Source organism: Nyctereutes procyonoides, unplaced genomic scaffold (genome assembly GCF_905146905.1).
Source record: "Nyctereutes procyonoides isolate TBG_1078 unplaced genomic scaffold, NYPRO_anot_genome, whole genome shotgun sequence".
Taxonomy (NCBI): domain Eukaryota; kingdom Metazoa; phylum Chordata; class Mammalia; order Carnivora; family Canidae; genus Nyctereutes; species Nyctereutes procyonoides.
In genome coordinates, this window is record NW_026575046.1 from 54,189,501 (window position 1) to 54,212,338 (window position 22,838).

Genomic DNA, 22,838 nt, shown 5'->3' on the forward strand with positions numbered 1-22,838 from the left:
CCGAGAGGCTCAGTCCCTGCCAGAGATTCTGGAGGCAAAACTCAGGCGGCTGTTTGCATCGTTGTTGTTTTAATTTCCCCTTTTCGTTAGCGGGTGTGAGCCTCTAGGGCTACAGTAAACCCCCGGCTTCCCGCAGAGGTGGGCAGCCCTGCTGGGTATTTGTCAGCCCCTGGAGGAGGTGTCAGTCGCACGTCACTGGATGATACTTGGTGCGCGGGCTTGTGTTTTTGGTACCTGAGCTGATGAGGGATTTATTTATTTATTTTTTAAATCCCTTTGTTAGAAGTCAGGGCCTTCCAAGGAAGACAGGGCCCCTCAGTGTAACGGGCGCTCCCGTAACTTGGAGAAGAGACGGCCAGCAGTGCTCTGGGAGCTGGCTCACGGGGCCAGCCCGCGGGTCTGACGGCAGGAGGGTGACAAGCTGGCGCTGGCAGGTCCCTCTCTGGCCCGGGTCACCTGTGGGGCAGATGGGCTGGGGTGCATGGCATGCCTGGGATATACTGATTCTACTTGATGTCCTTTGGTTGCTTATTCCGCTTCCCCCTCTAATTAATTGTCACTCAAAACGCTGCCTCATGCATTGGGAGCCAGCACGAGGCCCGCTGCCGGAGAGCTTGAGATTCGGACACTTAACGTGGCGCCATTGGCCGGTGGCCCTGGTCTGGCAAGTAGGGGTGGAGGAGACCACGGCCCCGGGCAAGCACTTGGGGCTTCTCAGGAAATGCGGGTCCTCTCTCATCACATCCGTTGTCCCTCCCGCACGACCCCAGCCCTTGCTCGGTCTCTAGGCCCTGCAGGGACTTGACGCGGAGGCCGGACTGGCCTGAGGATGCTATTTACAGGTGGTTCACTATGCAAACTCCTGCAGCGTTGGAAACGCCTGGCCAGGCTGTGGCCTGTTGCGGGTTTGGTCTCCCCGCCGCCCCCAATGACTGCGTTTGCAAAGAGGTGCAGGGCTCGCGGTGCCTCACGAGCAGCTCCTCTTAATGTCGGGGTGACAGGGACGCCCTGGGAGTGGGGGCCGGAGACGGTGGGCGGAGGGTGGGTGGCACGGGCTTTGTTGCCTTCAGCTGCAGCTGGTCAGGGTCCTGGGTGGTGGGGGAGGGGAGGCTCTGTTTCCTGGGTGCCCACCGAGGTTCTGGCGCCTGGTGCGCTCGCCCTGATTCTCACGCTCTGCAAATGAGGCAGCTGAGGCGGAGGAGGGGAAGTGTTGCCTCAGGTCAGGCAAGTAGCCACCAGGGGGTCGAGCGGCATCCAAACCGGATATGACCCACTGTGGGGTCCCTGCCTCCTGGGGTCCCTGCCACCCTGTCGCTGTGAGGATGGTGCCGGGAACAATGTGGCTGTGCCGCCCCATGTGGGAGCACGTGGAGCTGCCTCCATCCCAGGTCTGGCAGGGACCCTGGGTGCTTGTGCCTGAAGAGTCTCGGTCCTTCCCAGGGGCCCCGGGTGCTTGTGCCCGAAGAGTCTCGGTCCTTGGCAGGGCCCCCGGGTGCTTGTGCCTGAAAGGTCTTGGTCCTTGGCAGGGCCCTTAAGTGCTTGTGCCCGAAGAGTCTCAGTCCTTGGTAGGGGCCCCTGGGTGCTTGTGCCCGAAGAGTCTCAGTCCTTGGTAGTGGCCCCTGGTGCTTGTGCCTGAAGAGTCTCAGTCCTTCGCAGGGCCCCCGGGTGCTTGTGCCTGAAGGGTCTTGGTCCTTGGCAGGGCCCCCGGGTGCTTGTGCCTGAAGAGTCTCAGTCCTTGCCAGGGCCCCCAGGTGCTTGTGCCTGAAGAGTCTCGGTCCTTGGCAGGGCCTCCGGGTACAAGTTCCAGTGTGTATACTGAGCGCATAGGGGAAGGACACTGGACTCTGAGGGGAGTGGGGCCCGTGTGGCTGGTTGGCCCCTTAAGGTCCCTGGGAGGGACCCAGCCAGGCCGTCCCAGCACAAAGCCTTCATTCACTGCCTGGCGGCACTACTTGGGCTTTTCCAGCTGACGCACCGACCTTTCCTTGGCTGTAAGGACACGGAACTGATCTGCTGCCATGACATGTCCTCAATTTTATGAAACTCAAAACACTGTTATGGGCCAGTAAATGGCCTCAGGGCCCCACGATGTTGGGGACAGGTGGCTTTGTCCCCACTCAGGGCGGGTGTGCGTGAGCTATGGTGGGGCGGGGGGTGCGGTCCTCCTGCTGTACCTTCCCCTGGCCCCTGGCCCCCTGGCCCCCGGCCCCCTTGGCCCCCAGCCCCCTGGCCCGGCCGTGGGAGGAGGGACCAAGACAGTGCTGCTTGGATCTTCCTACATTTTGTCACGGGTGAGTCTGTTGGGAAGGCTGGTGCTTCACCGTCGTCAGTGCACCTTGCGTCTGACACGGACTTGGCTGCCCGGGAGGTGCCAGCCTGTGCTGGGAGCTGCTCCTCTGTTCAGGCTGGGGTGCAGGCCCCTGCTGCAGCCTCTCTGTGGTCCCCTTACATTGCGAGGGGCTGTCCCGGCTGGGGGCCCTGGGGAGCCTGGCCTCGGTAGTGGCTGAGGCTTGGGGTGGGTGACGCGCGGGCTCAGACAACAGCCCCACCTCAAGACCCCCTTACCTTCCACTGAGTCCACAGGCCCTGACCCGAGGGCTTTTCTTCATCGTCTAAACGAGCGCCTCGTGAGTGCATTATCTTAAAAGGCTCCCCTTGGGGAGACTGGCTCAGCATGGACAGCACCCTGTCCTGGTGCTGGACCTGGAGCCCCCCGTGCAATGCCCTTGGGTGCTGCTGAGGGTAGGTGGCACCTTTTAATCACCCCACTGGGAAGGGAGTTGGGCCCCTTCTATCCTCAGCTGGGCCTTGGTTTGCCTCTAGACCATGGACGGCTAAGTGGGGCCTCTGGGCCAAGGATGGGGCGATGCCCTCTGGCCAGGGGTCAGCGATGCTTCCTGGAGTGGGCGACACGGGGGCTGGGTCTACAGGAATGACCCTTCATCAACCCTATAGCCAAGGTGGGGGCTGAGGACAGGGGTCTGGAGAGCCCCATGTATTCAGGGACCCCTGAGTCAGGCAGTTGCAGTGCTGGGTGTACTGGGTGGGGAGTGGCTGGGGCTGAGGCTGGGGCATCAGCAGGAGGGGGTCCCTAATCCAGCGGGGAGAGCCCGAGACTCAGGACCAGTGTGTTCTTGGGGCCCCTTTGGGGTCTTGAGGCTAACAGCCTGCAGTACACTCTCCAACCGCAGCCCCAGTGCTGGGGGGTTAGGGTATCGTACTGGTCTGTCTTCTTCAGGCCAGATGTGATGGAGAGACCTCCAGTGCATGCGCAGTTTTGGCTCTGGGCTTTGTCTCTTCTTCCTGGAGGGTATTTCATCCATCTGTTCATGTGTCCATCCATGCATCCGCCCATCGATCCCTTGATCCAGCCACCCATCCACCCACCTAAATGCTCACCCGTTTAGTACAGACTGGGTGCCTACTGCAGACCAGGAAACATATCAAGTACGGGGTGGGGACACAGAGGTGGCATCTCCCCCTGGGGACCTGACTTGACGTCATATATCGTGGCGACACACCACCCCCGTCGTCCCACGGGGTATTCCTAGTGGGTGACCACGAGGGTGCGCCCCAGGTCTCTTGTCCGCTGAGTCCTCCTCTGGGCGTGGTGGGGGTGCCCCAGGACTCACTTGTCATTTCTGTGCCCCTGTCACTAGTTGGACGTAGGCCTTCCTCTTTCCTTTGTGTTTCCTCTCCTTTCCCTCCCTGTCTCTTTTGTTTTGCTGGAAAGAGTAGAAAACTTGGACTATTTGAAACATTTATGTGCTGTCTGGAGACCACTGGCCTCCCCTTGCTCCTAGTTCTTGCGGCAGACAGAGCAGCCTGCCGGGGCCTGCAGCCCAGGCACCATCCAGCCCTGGGCGGCCTGCAGATCCTGGGCAGCCTCTCCACCCTACAAGAAAGCGAGCCCCTCGTGGACAGGGACTGGGTGGGGTCCGCCTTTGTATCTTCCAAGAGCAGCATGAGGCTGCTGAGGGAATAAATGCAAGGATATTTTATGTTTCTCACCTCCCATAGGAAGGGCTCGAAGCTAGGTCTTCTGGTGTGTGTGCCTCGGTTGCCTTTTCAGCTTGTCTTCAAGTCCTTGGCCAGCCTGTCAGGGGCTTTGGTCGTAAACCTTGTGCTCTTGGGAAGGCTTACATTTGCTTAAGAACCCTGTCTGCGGCGTGGGCGGGTCAGCAAACGGGAGTGGCTGCTTCCGTGGGGGGACATTCCCAGGCCCAGCTTTGGCACAGGGTAGGGGAGAGCAGTGTGCAGAAGAGTAGGTGTCTTGGGGGACGACTGACCATCAGCAGCAGTGCAAGCCAGGATGGGAGGCTGGACACGCATGTGCACGCACACGCACACGCACATACATGCACATGGACACAGGTTGGCACAGTCATACTGCTAACTAGCCACATGGCTGGTACAAGCAGACCCCCAGATGAGCACAGCCTAACAGAGACCCACCTGGCCTGTGCAGACGTGCACACATATATGCATGCACACACACACACGTGCACACATGCACACACACACTGGATGAAGGCGTTATTGGAGGCTGCACATGGACACAGGTTGGCGCAGTCATACCGCTAACTAGCCACATGGCTGGTACAAGCAGACCCCCAGATGAGCACAGCCTAACAGAGACTCCACCCCACCCTGGCCTGTGCAGGCCTGCACACACATATGCATGCACTCACGCACCAGATGAAGGCGTTACTGGAGGCAGAGCAGTCTGGGGAAGGCCTTGCAACGTTGGAAAAGGCTCGGCAGTTGCTGAGTGATGGTGCAGCAGGTGGCTGTTACTGTGCAGCTAGACAGCGATCAGTGATCTCCTATTGTGGCAAAAGGATGGGCGAAGACACCGGGAGGGGAGCAGCCTGTCATCCAGATTGCGAGGAACGGGTGGAAAAAAGGGACAGAGGTGGAAGGCTGCTCCCCATCTCCCTCCTTGCCCCCACCCACACTGGCTTCCCGGGAAAGGAGTGTGGCCAGAGGCCACTTTAATCCTTACTAGAGGCACAACCTGGGTTAGCTCCTGGCTTCGAATCAATTGCTTCTCAGACCTCGCTGCCATGAATGACTTTGCTCCTGCAATTTGAGTCTAAAGACTGTGTTTTTTTAAATACATTTATAGCAAAGGAAAATTAAGTAATCTCCGTGTTCTGTTGTCCCACACGATATATGCAAATATTTCTTACTCCAACATGGCGCATCTTCAGCAGGCGACTTTATCACTCAGAGCTAGGATGATTCTCTGCCATTTAAGTATCATTTACCAGAATATTTTAAATTACTAATTAATTACAGAAGATTGATTTTTAAATGTGGCCCTGCATTTGCATTTAATTATGTCCTACTGTTTACAGATTTTAAAACCTTAGTACTTCAGCAAAAGGGCTATGAGTCTGAGAAATTCATTTTTTCCCCTTCGAAATTCTTAGAAGTGAGCTCACAAGGAGGAGATATTATGGTGATGAGTTCGTTCTGGTGGGTTTGGAGCTCAGGGATGCTCAAGGCAACCGCAGCTTGGGGCTTGGCTGAGATGGGGAAGGGAACGGAGACTCTCCTTGGCCACTGTCCCCTCCCTTCTCTGCCCTCCCTCCCCATAGTCCTTGCAAACCCCCCCCTTCCCTTTCATGCTGGGGAAGCCATTGTGGGCCCCTCCCTGTGGGACCTGCTGCATTCCGGGCATGCCCTCCATGTCCCCGTCATCCCAGGGCCCTCGAGGTGCCCGCTACTTGTGCTGGAACTCTTTCTACTTCCCTCCCCATGGGACCTAGGAACGTGTGAGGGCAGGAGCTGGGACATGTTCATCTTTATTATCACCTTTTTGTAGCCCATGGATGATGGACAAAGGCTGGAATCCCAGGCGCTCCGACCTCTGCTGCACGCAAACCTTCTCTAGAAGCCCGATTGCCCAGCGGGCAGACCAAACACATTCTTGATGCTCTGGCCAAGCAGGGGCACCTGAGCAAGCCAGTGTTTTGAAAGAATTTAATGCTTGGTTTTTAATATTTCAAAGGCGCTCACAAGCCCTCATCAAGGGAAAAATGCTTGACTGTGGCCGGGTCTTCTGGTGTTTGTTTTCTGGTTGAGTGCTGTTTCTGTGTTGAGCTGCACCTTGAATCATGCCACCCCATTCCTGGTGCTCAGGACGGCCTTCCTTGGCTGCCTGGGAGGACGGTCTGCTCCTTCCTGGGGTCAAAGGGTGAGATCGCGAACCTCACCCGCAGGCCTGGGGACACCCGGTGTTCTTTCCACCCTTCGTGGGCCATTAAATAGCCAGCAAAGGGTCTCTGTGGCTTGTTAGCGGGTAGCTGCTTTGGCTGGGGAGCGGGCAGGCGTGAGAAATCGGCGTTTACCAAGGGAAACAGCCTGTAGCCGTGGAATGACACCGTTACCCTTTCTGCTCCTGGATCCCTGAGGATTGTCAGCTTGGGGGACTGCCCTGAGGGGGTGAGTCAGCCCACTTGTTGACTGAAGGGCCTGGTGGGGAGCCCAGCAGGGAGCAGCAGCAGAGTCTCCCCAGCGCTGCAGGAGGCCAGAGGGAGGCTGAGCTGCTGCCTCTGAGAGGCAGAGGGGAGGCGAGGTTGTCCTGGTTGCTTGGATTCATCTCACAGACGCTCTCTGTGCCACACAGCCTGCTTCTGTTGTCGTCCTCTGCACGCTCCCGAGTGGGGCCTTGGCTCGGTGCCGCCAAGAACTCGGCCTTGGTCACCTGACACCTGTGCCCACGTGGCCAGTCAGCTTGGAGGAGCGAAGGCCTCTGCATTGGTTAGCTGGTGCGGGCTAACAAACCGCCCCGGAACTAGGGGTCGGGAAGCAATAAGCCTTTGTTGTTACTCATTAGGCTCGCCGTCTGCAGACCTGAGTCACACACAACTGATCTTGTCTGGGCTTGCTCACGCATCTGCGCTCAGCTGGCCCTTCAGCAGGAGCTGCCTGGTTAGGAGGGCAGTGGGCTGGCTGTAAGTCAGGGTGACAGGGTGACCAGGCCACGGGTCCCTCATCATCATACATGCTAGCCCACACCTACTCATGTGACAGCAGCAGAGTTCCAAGAGAGCAAATGCAAGTGCTCTCGGCCACTGGAGGCCTGGGGGCTCAGACCTGGTGCCTTGTTGCTTTTGAACATCTCTTGGCCAAAGCAAGCCAAGAGGTCAGCCCAGATTTAAGGGGTGGGGAGGGAGCCTCCTGGGAAACTTCTGGTGGGGGAAGTGCAAGGTCACATTGCAGAGGTGGTGGGTACACTGGAGGATGGTGTGTTGGGGCCATTCCGTGCCGACGGTGTCCCAGTGTGCAGGTGAGCCTCCCAGGAGCAAGCAGGTGTCCCGCGGCTCTGGGTGATGGGGGCCCTGCACCTCCTGTCTCCTGTGCTTCAGCCTGGCTCAACCTTGGGGTGAAAGGGATGAGGGGGGGCATGCAGGCCTGAGGGGGAGCTGGAACGGTCCTTTATTTGTTAAGATTGCCTGTGTGGCCTCAGCGGCTCCCCTAATCTCAACGGGGCTAGGAAGGAAGGGCTGTTACAGAGTGTTGGAACCCGGGGGTTTGGGGACCTACTCACGCCCCCAGATCTAGTGACAGAGCTGGGACGTCAGTTCAGAGCTGCTTGACTCACAGCCCAGCTCTCTTCCACCACATGCCGTGGGGAGGAGGGGAGGCTTGTTGTCCTTGGCAGATCAAGGGAAGCTCATTTTCCTCCTAGAACATGACAAAGGGTGGAGTCCGTGAACATTACCATTAAGGAGCAGGTGGGATGGGGGAAGGTGGACCGGGCACCTTTGCGGGAGCATCTCGGGAATGCGGGACATCCCCTGGACCCTCTGGTCCTGTCTGCCAACACACCTGCAGAGGGCGGGATGGGGTAGGCAGGCTGCCCGTACCTGCCCCTTGGTCACCAGAAGAGCAGCTTCCGTGAGACTCCAAGGTCACCAGGGAGTCTGAGCGCATTTACTTAACCCTTCTGCAGTGTGGTCCATGGGACAGGGTTCCAGGTAGAGTGGTTCAGGACCCGTGTCCTCCTCATGCAGCTTTCTGAGTTTGGGTTCCCCATCCGTACGGTGCACTTAAAATGGCACTTGACCCCCACAGGCTCCTCTAAGAATTAAGCACGGGGAATCTTCTGGGGCGCAGGTCTCTCCTTGTTCCTCCTCCATAGGGCCGGCAGCCGTGGAGACAGGGAGGCAGATACGTCTTAGGAAATTTAAGGATAACGGGGCGTGGAGAGCATTGAGGAAAACGGAAATCTTGACTGCAGGCAAGGCTGACGTTCTGAATTTTGAAATGCACTCATGGTTGACATTAGGGATTCTCGCGGTGACCTGCTGCTGGGTCGATTGACCGAGGGGAGAAGCGGGCGCGGTTGATGGCCTGGTAACAGGCGTGTCTGATGCTCATTTCTTGGCTGTTTGCTGTGGCGTCTCCCTCCCCAGGGTGTTACGTGTCCCCAGGGTCTGCATCCATGAGCCGTGTTACGGGGGAAGTGGGGACGGGGCTGTGGTCCGTGCCTGGGGCCGTGGAACTGGGGGGAAGACGTGGCTGTGGCAGTCCCCTGTGAAGGAATGGGGGGCGGGAACCGGGTGGGCGTGGGAGGTGGGGGAAGGTGCATGCACCCCAGGTGCAGCCACGGAGCCCGGGGGCCGAAGGGCGGAGGGCATAGCTTGGTTCCTACCGTATGGGACGCTTTGACCTCAGCCGCAGGGGATGGGCCAGATGGCCCGGCCCGAGGGGTCCCCTCTCCCTCCCTCTTCCTCCCTACGCGCTCATCCCCTTCCTTGCAGAGGAAATCAGAACATTAGCTGCTTGGCTGGGGACCCCGTGCTGCTTCCTGGGGGTGAGGGCTGCTGGCGGCAGAGCGGGGCCGCCCCCGGAGGCTGGGGCACCGTCAGGCCCTGCTCTCCGGCGGAGCCTCCATTGGAGCCTGGTTCCTGGTCCTAACTGGTCTAGAAGGGGAGGTAATCCATTCCCCGAGGCTTGCCATGGGGCGTAAATGAGCTAAAGCCTGAGGAGGCCCGCTGCAGGGCTGCACCCTGCATGGGAGAGCGTCACCCCATGGGAGGACGGCTGCTGGGACCCGCGCCCCAAGGGTGCACCTGTTACAGGCTGGGGGGCCTCACTAGGGCCAGTCTGGCACAAGGGCGCCTCGTGCGTTCTCCATGGGAAACCATAGCTTCTGGAGCCAGGTGAGGAGAACCCGGTGTGGGGCACCTGCTGGCAGGTGGGGCCAGCAAAGGTGACAGGTGCTCAGGGCCCTCAGTGCTGGTGCTGGGATCAGGCCTGGCCTCTCTGCCCAGTGCTCAGCCGGAGAGGCGCTGGAGTCACGCGGGGCGGAGCGGGGAGGGACAGGGAGGAGAGGCCCCCAGTGCCACAGGCCGGGCACGTCCTGCTCCGGGCACCTCCTGTCTGGGCTCTCGGCTGCCCGTCCAGGCGGGCACAGCGGCCAGTGGCTCCTCGGGGCTGCGGGCTGCTGGGCTCCTGGGGGGGAGCTGCTGCTGTTCTCTGGCCGCAGACTTACTTTGGGGTGAGAAGCGCTCCTCTAACAGCCTGTTGGGGGGCCAGCCCCCACCAAGACACATGGACAGGCCCCTTCCCAGGACCCCTTGCAAGGACCCAGCTTCTGCTCCCAAAGAGCTGCTACCCTTAACTGGAGGGAAACCTCGTGCTGGGGCAGAGCCATGAGCGACCACCAGATGCCCAGTGGGGAGCACCCAGCCCGGCCAGCGTGGCGGAGGGGGCAGAGAGCCAGGGCCTGCGGCTCTGCAGGAGTCACGTGGCCCATCGAGTGCAGGTAACCGCGTGGGCCTCCCATGGGTTCTCTGCAACTTGGGGCTTTTGAAGCCAATTGTGGGATGGGTAAAATTGGCTAAGAGCCTCCCTTTGGCTTGCCAGCCGGGTGCAACCGAGTCGCAGATCTGAATGCCCACGCCATCCAGGCAGGAAAATATATTTTTAAAAAGATCTTATTTATTCATGAGAGACACACAGAGAGAGGCAGAAACACAGGCAGAGAGAGAAGCGGGCTCCATGCAGGGAGCCCGACATGGGACTCGATCCCGGGACCCCAGGGTCATGCCCTAGGTCGGAGACAGGTGCTAAACTGCTGAGCCACCCAGGGATCCCCTGTTGGCAACTAATTAGAACAAATCCTACGTGCCCCGTTGGCAGCTCTGCCTGTAGCAGGGCTGAGAGGCTTGCAGTGAGCCCCGCTCTCCTTGGCCAGGCCTTAGCAGGCCCTGCAGTCATGCTCCGTGCTCCAGAGAGTTCCCGCTCCCTCCTGGATCCCCGAGCATACCCTCGATCCCTTGAACCCGCCTTGGCTTCACCCGAGTAGATGCGGGAAGGTCAGGGTCTGAGCCCGTGGAGGGCAGCTCTGTAGCCAGAGGGTCGTTGTGGGTTTTGGTTGGAGCTGCGCTCGTCCCCGACCTCCAGGGGGCCGTGGGGAGCCCCTGGGTGCGGGAAGGGCCACGGGGCAGTTCCTGGGGTCCCTGCTCCTGCCCGCGGTGTGTCGGTGAGCCCTCCCTGCGCGGCCCTACCTGAGCACCGGGAAGCATGCGGCTGGGTCCTTCCTGCGAGGAGGGAGACGTGGTTTAGAGGAGCGGGAGGTGAGCCCACCGCCCGGGCAGTGGACGCCTGCGGGCTTGCCTGCCGTGCGGCCCCTGCAGACCGGCCCCTCTGGGTCTCCATGTGCATCTTCACGTGGATCAAACACTGATCGAGGAGCTGACGCGGCTCGGGCTCTATTGTCGGCACCGGGCATAGTGGGGCTGAGCCGGGCCAGGTCCCTGATGTCCAGGAGCTGACATTCCGGCCAAGGCAGGGGCAGTCACTAAATAAAGAAATGAATAAAGTTGGAGTAACAGGTAGTGATGAGCTCCACGAAGAAAGACCAAGCAAGGTAAGAAGAGAGGATGGTGGGGATGGCGCTTGGGATGTGGGGTCAGGGATGCTGCTGCCCGTTGCTCGTGGAGGGACCGGGAGGCCTGATGGGACCCGTCAGGCTGGAGCGGCTGCAGAGCAGCAGCAGCAGGTGGAGCAGCGTGTGCAAGGGCCCTGCAGGTGGGTGAGCGTGGCAGGCTGGGGCGAGCCCGGGGACAGTGGTGGGAAAGCCCATGCAGAGGGGCCCCAGGTCAGAGCCCACAAGACCCCACGGGCCGCAGCGGGACTTGGGACTTGGTGTCTCTAACGGGCAGGCCTGTGAGTGGGCAGCGGCGAGGCCTGTGAGGGGACCGGGCCAGAGTGTCCTCTGGCCGTCCTCTGGCTCTCCAGGGAGTGACTCAGGGACGTGGGAAGCCTAAGGGGCTGACAGGTCGTAGGTGCCAGGCCCCAGGTGCCCAAGGAACGGGGCCTGGGAAGGGCTGCTCTGGGGCAGGCCCTTGCCCCTCTCCCTGTGGGCCCGGGGGGGCGGCCTCCATACGTGGGCCCTGCACCAGGCGTCCCTTGGCGTGTTCTTGGGGTGAGCCCGGCCCTGGCCGCTTCCCGCGAGGAGCTGGCGCTCAGCCTACAGAGCTCCACGCTCCACAAAGGTATGTGGCGGGGGCGCTGCCTGACTGCTGCTCGGCCCTCCCGGGAGGGCTGAGCCGCCACACGGCCCTCTTCCCTCTGCCTCCCCGGGGTTCAGGCCTCAGCCCGCAGCCTGCCGTCCTCAGTGGCTGAGCCCCTGCCGGCCTCGCCACCCATGGACCGCTGGGGGTTTACATGTGTGCCGACAGGTAGACAGGTTTGGGCTGGCGCGTGTGTTCGTGTGCGATGGGGGTGGTTGGCTCCCGTGTCCACCTTGTCTGGCTGCTTCCATGCAGACTCATGAGCCTCCCCCCGCCTCCACGGTGGGCCCTGCAACATGGTGGGACAGGTGATATGGGACTCTTCCTCCTCCTCCACCCACCCTCTACTGCCCCCAGCCCTCAGCACCACCCGTGGGCTCTAGGCTGAGGCTGGGTGGTCAGAGCTGTGACCACTGCTCTCTGGGTTGGGGTCGTGGCTCTTCCCTTAGGACAGGCCAGCGTGGGTAGTGTCCCTTCTCTGCTGTGGCCCAGTGGACTCCAATCCTGCTCCATGCCCCTCCTTCCAGACCCCAGGGGGCCCGGTGGGCAGGCCTGGGTCCCTTGGCTCTGCTGCCTCGAGGCCTCGTTCTGAAGTCTGGACTCCACCACGGCCCGGCCCCCCAGCGGGGGGATGCTGTAGAGCTGCAGTGACTGGGACCAGGCGCTCGGGGCTGCCTTGCTTCCCACCTGTGCCCCTCCACAGCCAGCTCCAGCTGTCCGGGTGCTCGGACCCTCAGGGGGAACCCGCAGGGCCAGTCCCGTGGTCCCAGCAGGGGCGGTGACCACAGCCTGGGCATAGTGGGAAGCCTCAGAGACAAGTAGAAGGTGAAAAAGAAAACCAAAACCCTCTTTCCTGCATAATGGGGAATGCCGTTTGCACACTTACCTCAGTGGCCGCGTACAAAAAAAAAATCATGACCTTTTCTTTTGCGGGAGGTGTCTTTCAAATCTGGCAAGTTTTAGCTTCCAGAAGAAGGGAAGTTGCATAAGGAGCTAGCTGGGCGCCCAGACCGGGCCCTGGAGCCAGGGAGAGGCTGATCGGGGGCGTCAGCCCGGGGGCCGTGCACATCACTGGCTCATTACCTGCTCTGAGCAAAAGCATGGAGAACAGCTCTGCTTCTCCGACGGGGTCAGGTCGGGCACTTGGCATGTGGCACGTGGGACCTGTCCTCAAGGTGGAAGGACATTTGGGGCCACAGAAGGAGCACGGGCTTGCAAGTTACACAGCTGGGTTTATACTCTGAGTCCCAGCTCGCTGACAAAAAAGGGAGGCTCATCCCTGCCTCCCCCGAGCCTTGCGGTGAAGTTAATGGGACCGTGTGTGGGGCAAGTGCTCAGTATGATCTGACCTAGAGGAGGTGCTCAGTGATGGGCTGTGCCCTGTCCCCTCCCGTGGCACAATGCTGCTCCCTCTGCTCAACGCTAGGCTGTTGTCACCACCCCTATTTTCCCGATGCAGAGACTGAGGCACTGCAGGGTCGTGCTTGGGGGCCTGGGGTCTTCAGTGAAATACTTTTTTCTTTTTTTTTCTTGAGGGGGGAGGAGGAGCAGGGGGAGAGGAAAGAGAGAGAATCCCAAGCGGACTCCACACACTGTCGAGCTTGACCTGGGGCTCGATGTCACGATCCTGGCATCAGGACCTGAGCCGCAATCAAGAGTCAGATGCCCAACCGACTGAGCCACCCTGGCGCCCCATCCAGTGGAATATTTGTAAAGACACTCAGGATGAGGAGCCATGGGGTGGGCTTGAGGCCGGAGGATCCAGGCAAGTAAGACTGTGCACAGCCTTTGGAGTTAGTGCATTTGAGGTGAGAATCCTAGCCTTGCCTTATGGCTGGTGGCTGTGGGCCAGTTATGAAACTGCTCCAGTCCTTTGTTCTCTCATCTCTAAGGGGATGAGGGGGAGAGTAGCACATGCGTAGGACCACATGGTGAGGATATGATGAACGTTTGACAAGACGGGGCACCTGACGTGCCCAGGACAGTTTCTGGTGCTCATTACACATCCCTGGTATCACCTGGTGATGGTGGTGGTGGGGAAGGTGATTATGACAGTGGTGTTGATGATGATGATGCGGGTGATTGGTTATGGTGCTCACGATGGCTGTGATGATGGTAGTTGTGATGATGATGATGATGGCGGGGATGATAATAGATATGATGATGATGGTGATCATGAGACTATGATGATCATAGTGGTTATGATGACAGTGCTGGCAGTGGTTATAGTGATGATGATGGTGGTGATGACGATGATGATGGTGATGATGATGGTGGTGATGATGATGGTGATGACGATGATGGTGATGACGATGATGGTGATGACGGTGATGGTGATGACGACGATGGTGATGATGATGGTGATGGTGATGACGATGATGGTGATGACGGTGATGGTGATGATGATGATGGTGATGATGATGATGATGATGATGGTGATGATGATGATGTAGTCTATACTTCCCAGTAGAACCACTGCCTTTGGCATTATCTTTGTCTTACTTGGAGACGCGAGTAAACCAGAGGTCTCAGCTCAATCATAGAGTGCTCAAAGGTGATTTTTGTTTTGTTTCTGGATTGATGGCTGAGAGTGACGTAGGGACAAGGAGTCCTTGCTATGTGGGGCTAAGAGGACTGGGGGAGTCCCAAGCCTTGTGGTTGTGGGGTCTGAATGACTGTTTCAGGGAGATGTTTGCACCAGGAGCATCAGTGCATCCTTCTGTGTCCCATGGCAGGACCAGGGCTCTGTGGGAGCCTGAAGTCCAGTTTGGCTCCTGGAAGAAGGATCTGAGAGCTGTTGGTTCACTACTGTGCCTCTGAGGTTGGACCTTGGTTCTGATTCTCTATTGCTCTGGGAGGAACCACCCCAAAACTTAGTGGCTTAAAACAGAAATCATTTTATTATCTCTTATGTTTTCTTTGGATCAAAATTTTGGTAAGGGCTCAGCTTGGTGGTTTTGGCTCAGAGTCTGTCATGCGGTTCCAGTCAGTCATCTAGGGGCTGGATCTGGAAGGGCGAGGGGCAGGAGAAGCTGGAGACTGGCTGGCTGGGCACCTCTCCCTCTTAGTGTGGTTTGTCTGAATAGGCTAGCTGGAGCTTCCTCACGGCGGGGTGGCCTCAGGGTGGCAGGATTCCTTACGTGGCTGCCCAGCTCTGGTGTAAGTGCTGCAGGAAGCTAGAGGAGGCTCGGGCTGATCTGTTCCAGAGTTCTGGCTGGGTCCAGAGTGAGAGACGGGCTAGGCCGGGGCATTGCGTCCTGTATTTGGGTTTTGTGGATATATTCATGGTCTTATCACTTGAGAGCGGCCTAAAGACAACTGACAGGCGGCGGTGTCTCAGTCAAGGCACAGAATGAAATCACACTCACTGTGAGGTTGGAGCCCCAGCCAGGTGTGTGAGGGCCTGGGGGAGAGAGCGTGCTGGAAGAATGAAGTCCCAAGATGCAGTCTTCCTGTTCCACAGCAAGCTTAGCACCCCCTGACGTGGGTGGTGTTGTCTCTGCCTCGTCATAGCCTCAGACAGCCCCTTGCTCCTCATGCTTGCTCTTCCTTCTTGTTTTGGAGGGAAAATGAGGTCATGAAAGGGTACATGACTCAGGGACCTCCCAATGGGTCTGGACAGATCCCTTGAGAAATTCCTCTGCCTCAGGACCTCAGCCAGAACCAGGCGAGATCCGTGGTCTGCACTGGGGTGTGTGAGTGATGGAGCCCACCTCAGGGTCACGGCTGCTGGGAGCCCAACCTCAAGCTGCCTCAAGGCCAGTGGCAGCCTGCAAACCAGGTGTTCTACTTGGCATCGCTTCCCTTATGACAAAGGCACTTCTCATCAAAAACTGGTGTTTCTAAACCCAGTAATCACACAGTTAGAGAATAGTTACACTGAAGGTAATATTTAATATTTATGTCCAAACGGGCAATACCTTGACATTAATTATCCTGTTATAATTAAATCTAGTAATCCGTTACATTGCCATATAATGGAATGTGGTTATATAGGACTCTAGTGAGCATAATAGAGTTCTGAAGAGTAGAATTTGTAATTTAATACCTAGGAACAAAAGGTCTAGATCGCTGGTTATGATTTCTCACCTCATCTTTTTTCTCTAGTGACTTACTCATCATTAAATAAGCATTCGGTGGAGATTGCACCAGAGATACACGGGGAGAGCCTGTCCTTATGGAAAGTAGGCGGCCATTGACAGTGGGCGGTAGGGGTAAGTGGAGGGATGATTGGGGTGCCCACCAAAGCCAACATACCCATCCTGGGGTGAAGGAAGGCTTTCTGTAGAAAGCTGTATCTGAGCTCTGTCTTGAAGGACAAACACAAGTCAGCCAGGGAAAACAGTGAGGAGAGGCCATCCCAGGTGAGGGACCAGCAAATTCAGGAGCATGGAAGGGGGGAAGCCCAAGAGAGCTGGAGGATTAGAGTGGTGTTTTTTTTTTTCTTCTGGAAAAGCCACTGATATTTTGATATGGCACCATTGAGAGAGGCATGTAAAAGCGAAGGAAACCATCAACAAAACAAAAAAGTCAAGCTATTGAATGAGAGAAGGTATTTGCAAATGATATCTCTCATGGCAGGTTTATGTCCAAAACAAATAAAGAACTTATCCTACTCAATACCAAAAAAAAAAATAATAATAATGCAATGGAAAAATGGGAAGAGGTCCTGAATAGACATTTTTCCAAAGAAGACATCCAAATGGCCAACAGACACATCAAAAGATGCTCAGCATCCCTCAGCATCCCTCATCATCAGGGAAACACAAATCAAAACCACAATGAGATATCACTTCACACCTGTCAGACTGGCCAGACTCAAAAAGCCCAGAAATAACAAATGTTGGTGAAGACGTGGAGAACAGAGGAGCCTTTGTGCATTGTTGGTGGGAACGTGACCTGGTGTCACCACTATGGAAAATAGTATGGAGTTTCCTCAAAGAAATTAGAGATAGAACGAATTCTTCTGCTGGGTATTTGCCCAAGGAAAACAAAAGTAATTCAAACAGATGTATACGCATGCCGTGCCTGTTGCAGCATTCTTTACAACAGCCAAGATGTGGAAACAACCAAAGTGTCCATCGGTAGAAATATTACTCAGCCATGAAAGAAAATGAAATCTTGCCATTTGCAACAACACGGATGGATCTAGAGGATATTATGCTACGTGGAGTAAGTCAGATAAAGACAAATACTGTATGGTTTCACTTATAGGTGGAACCTAAAAAAACAAAGCGCAACAACAAAAAGCAGAAAGAGACCCATAAATACAGGTGATGGTTGTCAGAGGGGAGGGGGGCCAGGGGGATGGGCAAAATGGGTGATGGGGAGTTGGAGAGACAGGCCTCCAGGTATGGAACGAACAAGTGACGGGGATAAGAGACACGCATAGGGACTGAAGTCAGCGGTTTCGTAACAGTGCTGTATGGTGACAGATGGGAGCTACACTCCCGAGCACAGCATGACCCATAGAGTTGTCAGGTCACTGGGTTGTACACCTGAAACTCATGTAACGTCATGTGTCAGCTCTACTTCAGTTAAATAAAATGCTAAAATAGAGAGAGAGAGAGAGAGAGAGAGAGAGAGAGAGAGAGAGAGAGAGAGAAGTGCGTCAAAGAAGAGTAGGGACGAGGCTGTGTGAGGACACGCGTTCCTGCTAGGGATCAGAAGCCACCCTGAAGGCGGAGGGAGCCGTTGCCACGTGGCTGTGTCTCATCACATCTGAGCTGCCAAAGCTCTGAGTGCCTCAGGGAGTGTGACGGATTGGACGGCGGGCCAGGGGCCAGGGAGGAAGGGTGGTGCCAGTACCTGGGTGAGTGTTGACATCATGCTGAGGAAGCAAGTCTGGGATAACTGGGGAGAAGGGACCACTTTTGAGGCCTGTTTTAGAAGCATATTCTACAGAATTCAGGATGGGAGTCCAATTCTTAAAAATAAACTCTTAATTTTAGAGTAGTTTCTGATTTACAGACAAACTGCCAAGATGGCACAGAGAGTTGTGATGCACGCCGCACCCAGTTTCCCCTAATATGAGCATTTACATGCTTATCTTACATCTTATGGTACAGTTGTCACCATTAATGACAATGTTGATACATTTTTGTTAGCTAAAGTTCAGGCTTTATTCAAATTTCCTTAGTTTTTACCCCACTATGCTTTTTTTCTTTTTTTCTTTTTCCTGCCCCAGGATCCCATCCAGGACACCGCAATACATTAGTCATCCTGTCACCTTAGGCCCTCTTGGCTGTGACAATTTCCCAGACTTTCCTTGCTTTTGATGACCTTAGCAGTTTTGAGAAGTCCTGGTCAGGTATTTTGTAACATGCCCCACAACTGGGATTTATCTGATATTTTCTCATGATTAGACTGGGATTATGGGTTTCGGGAAGAAAGAGCACCACCGTAAATTGCCATTCTGGTCACTCCGTATCAAGTGTGCGTGCTCTCAACATGACTGTCACCATTGATGTTGACTTTGACCACCTGGCTGAGGTCGTGTTTGTCAAGTGTGTCTGCTTTGAAGTTCTTCTTTTTTCCCCTTCTCCGTGCTATTCTCTTTGGAAAGACGTCACTATGTGCAGCCCTCGCTTAGAAGGAGTAGGGGGCTATGTTGTACCCCCTTAAAGGCGGTGTATCTATTTGGAATTCTTTGGCACAGACGATTCCGATTCCCTTTCTGAAGCGGGGGTGGTTAGCTAGTTGAGGCCTGTGGGGTTGATGGTGGACGAGGTGGTAGGAGAAGACTCAGAGTTTCCTTGGAGAATCATCCTTTGGGCCGCCTGTGCCCCTCTAGGCCTGGCTCCGAAGGATGGTCTGACTGCTGTGGATGGATGACTTGAGCCACAGCCTGGGCCTCCCAGGTGAGTGAGGCTCAGCCTCCTCTGGGTGAGCTGTCGCCCCTGGCACACGGTCTGTCTGTGCTCTTCTCCCGGAGTAGAGAAGGCCGTTCAGTCCAACTTGATTCACTGCAGGTAAAACCCACAAGCACTCTTACATACCGACCTTGGGGCTCTTCCCTAAGAAGGAAAGAAGGCAGCGCTGTTGCTTTGGGGCATTTACAGGACAGATTCTGGGGATAGAGGCATTCCGGCCATTTCTCGGCCTCAATGTGAGAGGCCCAGTCCTTTCCAAACACCTCTATTTTTCCTCTTGTTTTGTTGTGTTTCTATGAAATACAGTTTTGTGAGTACTTAGTGATGATAGCCAAGGAGGTGGCAGCTGCATTTGGTTGGGTTTTCTGTTCATCCCGAAGCTGTTAGAGCTACACACGTTTTGGCCTCCCTGGGTAACAGCCCTGGGCTCCCTCCTCCAGGAGCGGCTGGGTTGGGGCTGACCCCGTAGCTGGCACTGTAAGGCATTTTCGACCAGGAAGCCGGGTCTCCACACAGGTTGGTGGAGTAGCCAAGCAAGCAAGCCTAGAGCCGTCTTCCTGAGGCGGACTTCTGGTCTACCGCTCACTCGTGGTGGGACCTAAAGGGACTGTCTCACCTGCAATACACGGGTCATGTCATTCCCTACCTGGAGGATGGCCGTCAAGATTAAAGGAGTTAGGACACGTAAACCGGGGCCTCCCCCAGAGCAAACCTTTACCCAGGAAGTGTTAGCTGTTATCATTGCAAACATAGGCAAGAAAGACTTAAGACCCTGGGAGCTGAACGGTGGGTTTGGGGTTCTCATTCACGCATTTGCTCATTCATCTGCTTCAAGATTTTTTTTTTTTTCTTAATGTGACCCAAACGTTCTATTAAACGAATTTACATATATTTGCAGATCCTTTGGTAGGTGAGTACTAAAATAGACATTTACAGTTTCAGAATTTTCATTCAAAAGCTTCTTTTTTTTTTTTTTTTGTGCAAGGGGTGGTGTGGGGGCAATGGGCTTAACTGTGAGATGGAAAAAGAGCTAAGCTGCTTTGTATGACTAATTCTAAATACATCCAACACAGTAAGTCACAGGTGCTTATCCCAGGAGGTAGTGTTTCGTTCCTTTGTGATCCGAATGAAACCGGGGGCGTCTCACATCCCCGCCTCAGTAGAGTCACATTAGGAAGAAAACCAGGAAAAGTAATGTTGTACCCAGCAAGTCTTTGCTGGTGTCCTTTGAAGACCGTTGGAGGATCCCGTTCATAACTCCGAGCGATGCTGCTTAGACTCTGCCTTCTCTCTCTCCCCTCCCATCCCCCGTCTCTTACTGGACATGGTCTCCCTAAACCCCCAGGTATGTCACATAGTCCGCCTGTGCTCTTGCTTCTCTTCCCCTCCCCTCCTTCTTTCTGTCCTTATTTTATCTTTCCCACAAAAGCTCAGGAGCCAGCCTAGGAAGCCCAAGGAAGTAGAGAAGATAAGGGGCTTTATCCAATCCCGTCAGAGGCTTGGGGGGAGGATAGTCAGCTGTGACTTTGTCCTGCCATGGATATTCGGCCCATTGGAGCTGAGCGCCTCCGTGAGCACCTGTGCCAGGTGATGAAGGAGACTGTGGCATGCCCAGGGAACTCTGTGCCTGCACCTGGCTGGGAGGAGGGGTTGTGGGAACACGTGCTTTCTACTAGCTTCCTTCCGCATGGGCCTGGGGCTGGATGATGGAACGGGGAGCTGAATGCAGTTCAGATGGGCTCCACCTGGGGGATTCAAGGGGCCTTGGTTTCTCAGAAGACGGGGACGCCTTGAGAATGGATCCAGCTGGCAGGGAAGCAGCTGATCTGTTGGGGGTCAAGGGGCAGGAACGCAGGCTGCGGCAGCTGTTTGATCTGAGCTCAACCCTGAGCAGCCCAGATGCGCTCTAGGACGCAGACAAGCAGCTTGGCCCTTCTAGGCCTTGGTTTCATCGTCTGTGGGAGGTGCCACGTCCCCTGCGCTGCCCGGCCCATCCCATGGGCTGTGGGGAGGACCCACTGAGGCAAGCAGTCAGAGTGCAGGTTGTGGCATTCCCTGACTGCCACCTCTCCCGCCTCCTCCCCTGGGCAGTGTCCGGGCTGGTGTCCCCGGAGAGCAGTGAAGGCTCCAAGCTCCCCTCCTTCGGGGTGGGGGTGGGGCTGCCTCCACTTGGGGCCCCATGGAGTTGGCCCTGCCTCGAGCCCCCTGCTTCACTGCATGTCTGGTGGATGTGTGCGCCCCATCCCTGCCCATGGTCCTGCCTGTGCCGGGTGCTGTGGGGCCATGCCCGGGAGTATGTCCCTGCCCTTGCTCAGGGGACTGTGATCTGGGCAGCGAGAAGACCGAGACAGAAGAAACCACAGTGAATATTGATAACGGCTCGTGGACTTAGGCACTGAGGAGGATGCTCGTCTTCGCAGTACATAGGCTCCAGCAGTGGCCTCTGCTTACATACTTCCAGAGACGGGCAACTCATCATCTTATAAGAAACCTCTTCTCTTATGCTGAGTGAAGTAAGTCAATCGGAGAAGGACAAACAGTGTATGTTCTCACTCATTTGGGGAATATGAATAATAGTGAAGGGGAATATAAGGGAAGGGAGAAGAAATGTGTGGGAGATATCAGAAAGGGACACAGAACATAAAGACTTCTAACTCTGGGAAATGAACTAGGGGTGGTGGAAGGGGAGGAGGGCGGGGGGTGGGGGTGAATGGGTGACGGGCACGGAGGGGGACACCTGACGGGATGAGCACTGGGTGTTATTCTGTATGTTGGTAAATTGAACACCAATAAAAATTAATTTATAAAAAAAAATAAAGAGATTAATCTCTTACAATAAAAAAAAAAAAAAAAGAAACCTCTTCTCTTGTTGGGTAGCTCAACAGTGAGAAGACTTACATTTAATATTAGCAGAATCTGTCCTGTGGCTTCTCCCTGTTAGTCCTGGATCAGTGTTCTGGGGCTTCCCTGTGTCAGCCCCTCCGTCCCCTGAAGATAGCATGCAGGTACCTCGTGGTTCTCTTGGTAAGCAGACCCCACCAGCTCCCCCGATCTGGGCGCCCTCATTATTGAGCACCTACCATGAGTCAGGTGCATTCCAATCCTGCAAGGTGCTGGGATAGGACGAGGAATAAGACAGGTGGTGTCTCTATATCTACGGAACCTACATCGTGAGCACAAGAGGAGGAAACAAAAGCAAGGTGACATCAAAGATGAGGAGTTCCATGGGAACAGGCCCAGGTGACAGGGAGTGACTGCAGCTGCTGTCGACTGTGCGGCCACCCTCCCTGCCCCTTGAGCTGAGACCTGACTGGTGGAGTCAGGCCTGGGAAGGCCTTTGCTTTCCTAAGGGAGACCTTTGCCATTGCCAAGATCCCAAGACGGGAATATCGGCTGGCTGGTTGGAAGAGCAGAAAGAGAAAGGCTGTGCAGCTGGAGCTTAGCCTGGGGTGGGGAGAGGGGATCCACAGGTGAGAGAGGTGGGCGAGGGTATGCCACCTGTACTCTGCAGCCCGAGTGAGGAGCTGGGTTTTATTTGAAGCACACCGGAGTGTCATTGGAGGATTTTTATAAGGCAGTAACATGGCCTGTGCCCCATATTGTGATTCCTCTGGCTGTTCTGTGGGGATGGGCCTGTAAGAAGGCAGCAGTGGAGGGAGAATGTGTATCATTGCAGACATGGCAGGAACGGGATCCTTGAAGACTTACTTTGACAGGCACTGGACAAACCAGAGGCTAAAGGTCTAGTCTCTTGCAAGACTTGGTGTCAACGAGAGCTTCCGAGCCGTGGTACCTCAGATACCCAAATTCTGTGGATATATCCTACTTGTACAGAATTATGGGTATATTTTCCACCCTCCAATTCTCAGTAACCTGAGCCGATGCGAAGCCCACACCTCAGCCAAGGCCCCCTGGATCCGAGCACAGCTGGGACCGGGGAGAAGAAGTCTCACGATACCTTCACATCAACAGTCCCCAGAGGTACATCCTTCTGATGATGTGTCGTTAGAAAACGTATCTGTGGAAATTGGTCTTTCATCTCCATCAGCATCACTTTTATGTTGTGGAAAAGGCCCATCCTCATTAGGAGGCGAGGAGGAGGTGAGATTCGAAGCGGGAGCTCTGTGGCAGATCCCGCCATCACGTCCCCCACTCCCGCCCCGACTCAGCCACGGCTGTCGTCAATCTGTATTTCACTCCTGCTTTCATCCTTCACTTGCTGTTTGTCATTTTTGGAGAAGGATCCTCTCTGTTAGCACATTTGGAAACCTATTTTATTGCAGAGGAGAAGGGAACAATACAGGTTTTCATCTCAGACTAATTATGCCTCCAATACACTGATGCTAAATAAAACCAAGGGGAAGGTAATTGGAGATTCTTGACGTGACATTCACAGCTTTGAGAAAAACAGATGTTCTCTTGAGGAGCTGGG

General features: G+C 55.8%; 1 protein-coding gene across 2 annotated transcripts in view; it reads left to right on the forward strand.

Moving 5' to 3' along the window:
* GRID1 (glutamate ionotropic receptor delta type subunit 1) overlaps positions 1 to 22,838 on the forward strand; it is a 634,358-nt gene that overhangs the window by 185,285 nt on the left and 426,235 nt on the right. The gene's annotated exons all lie outside the window — the stretch shown is intronic.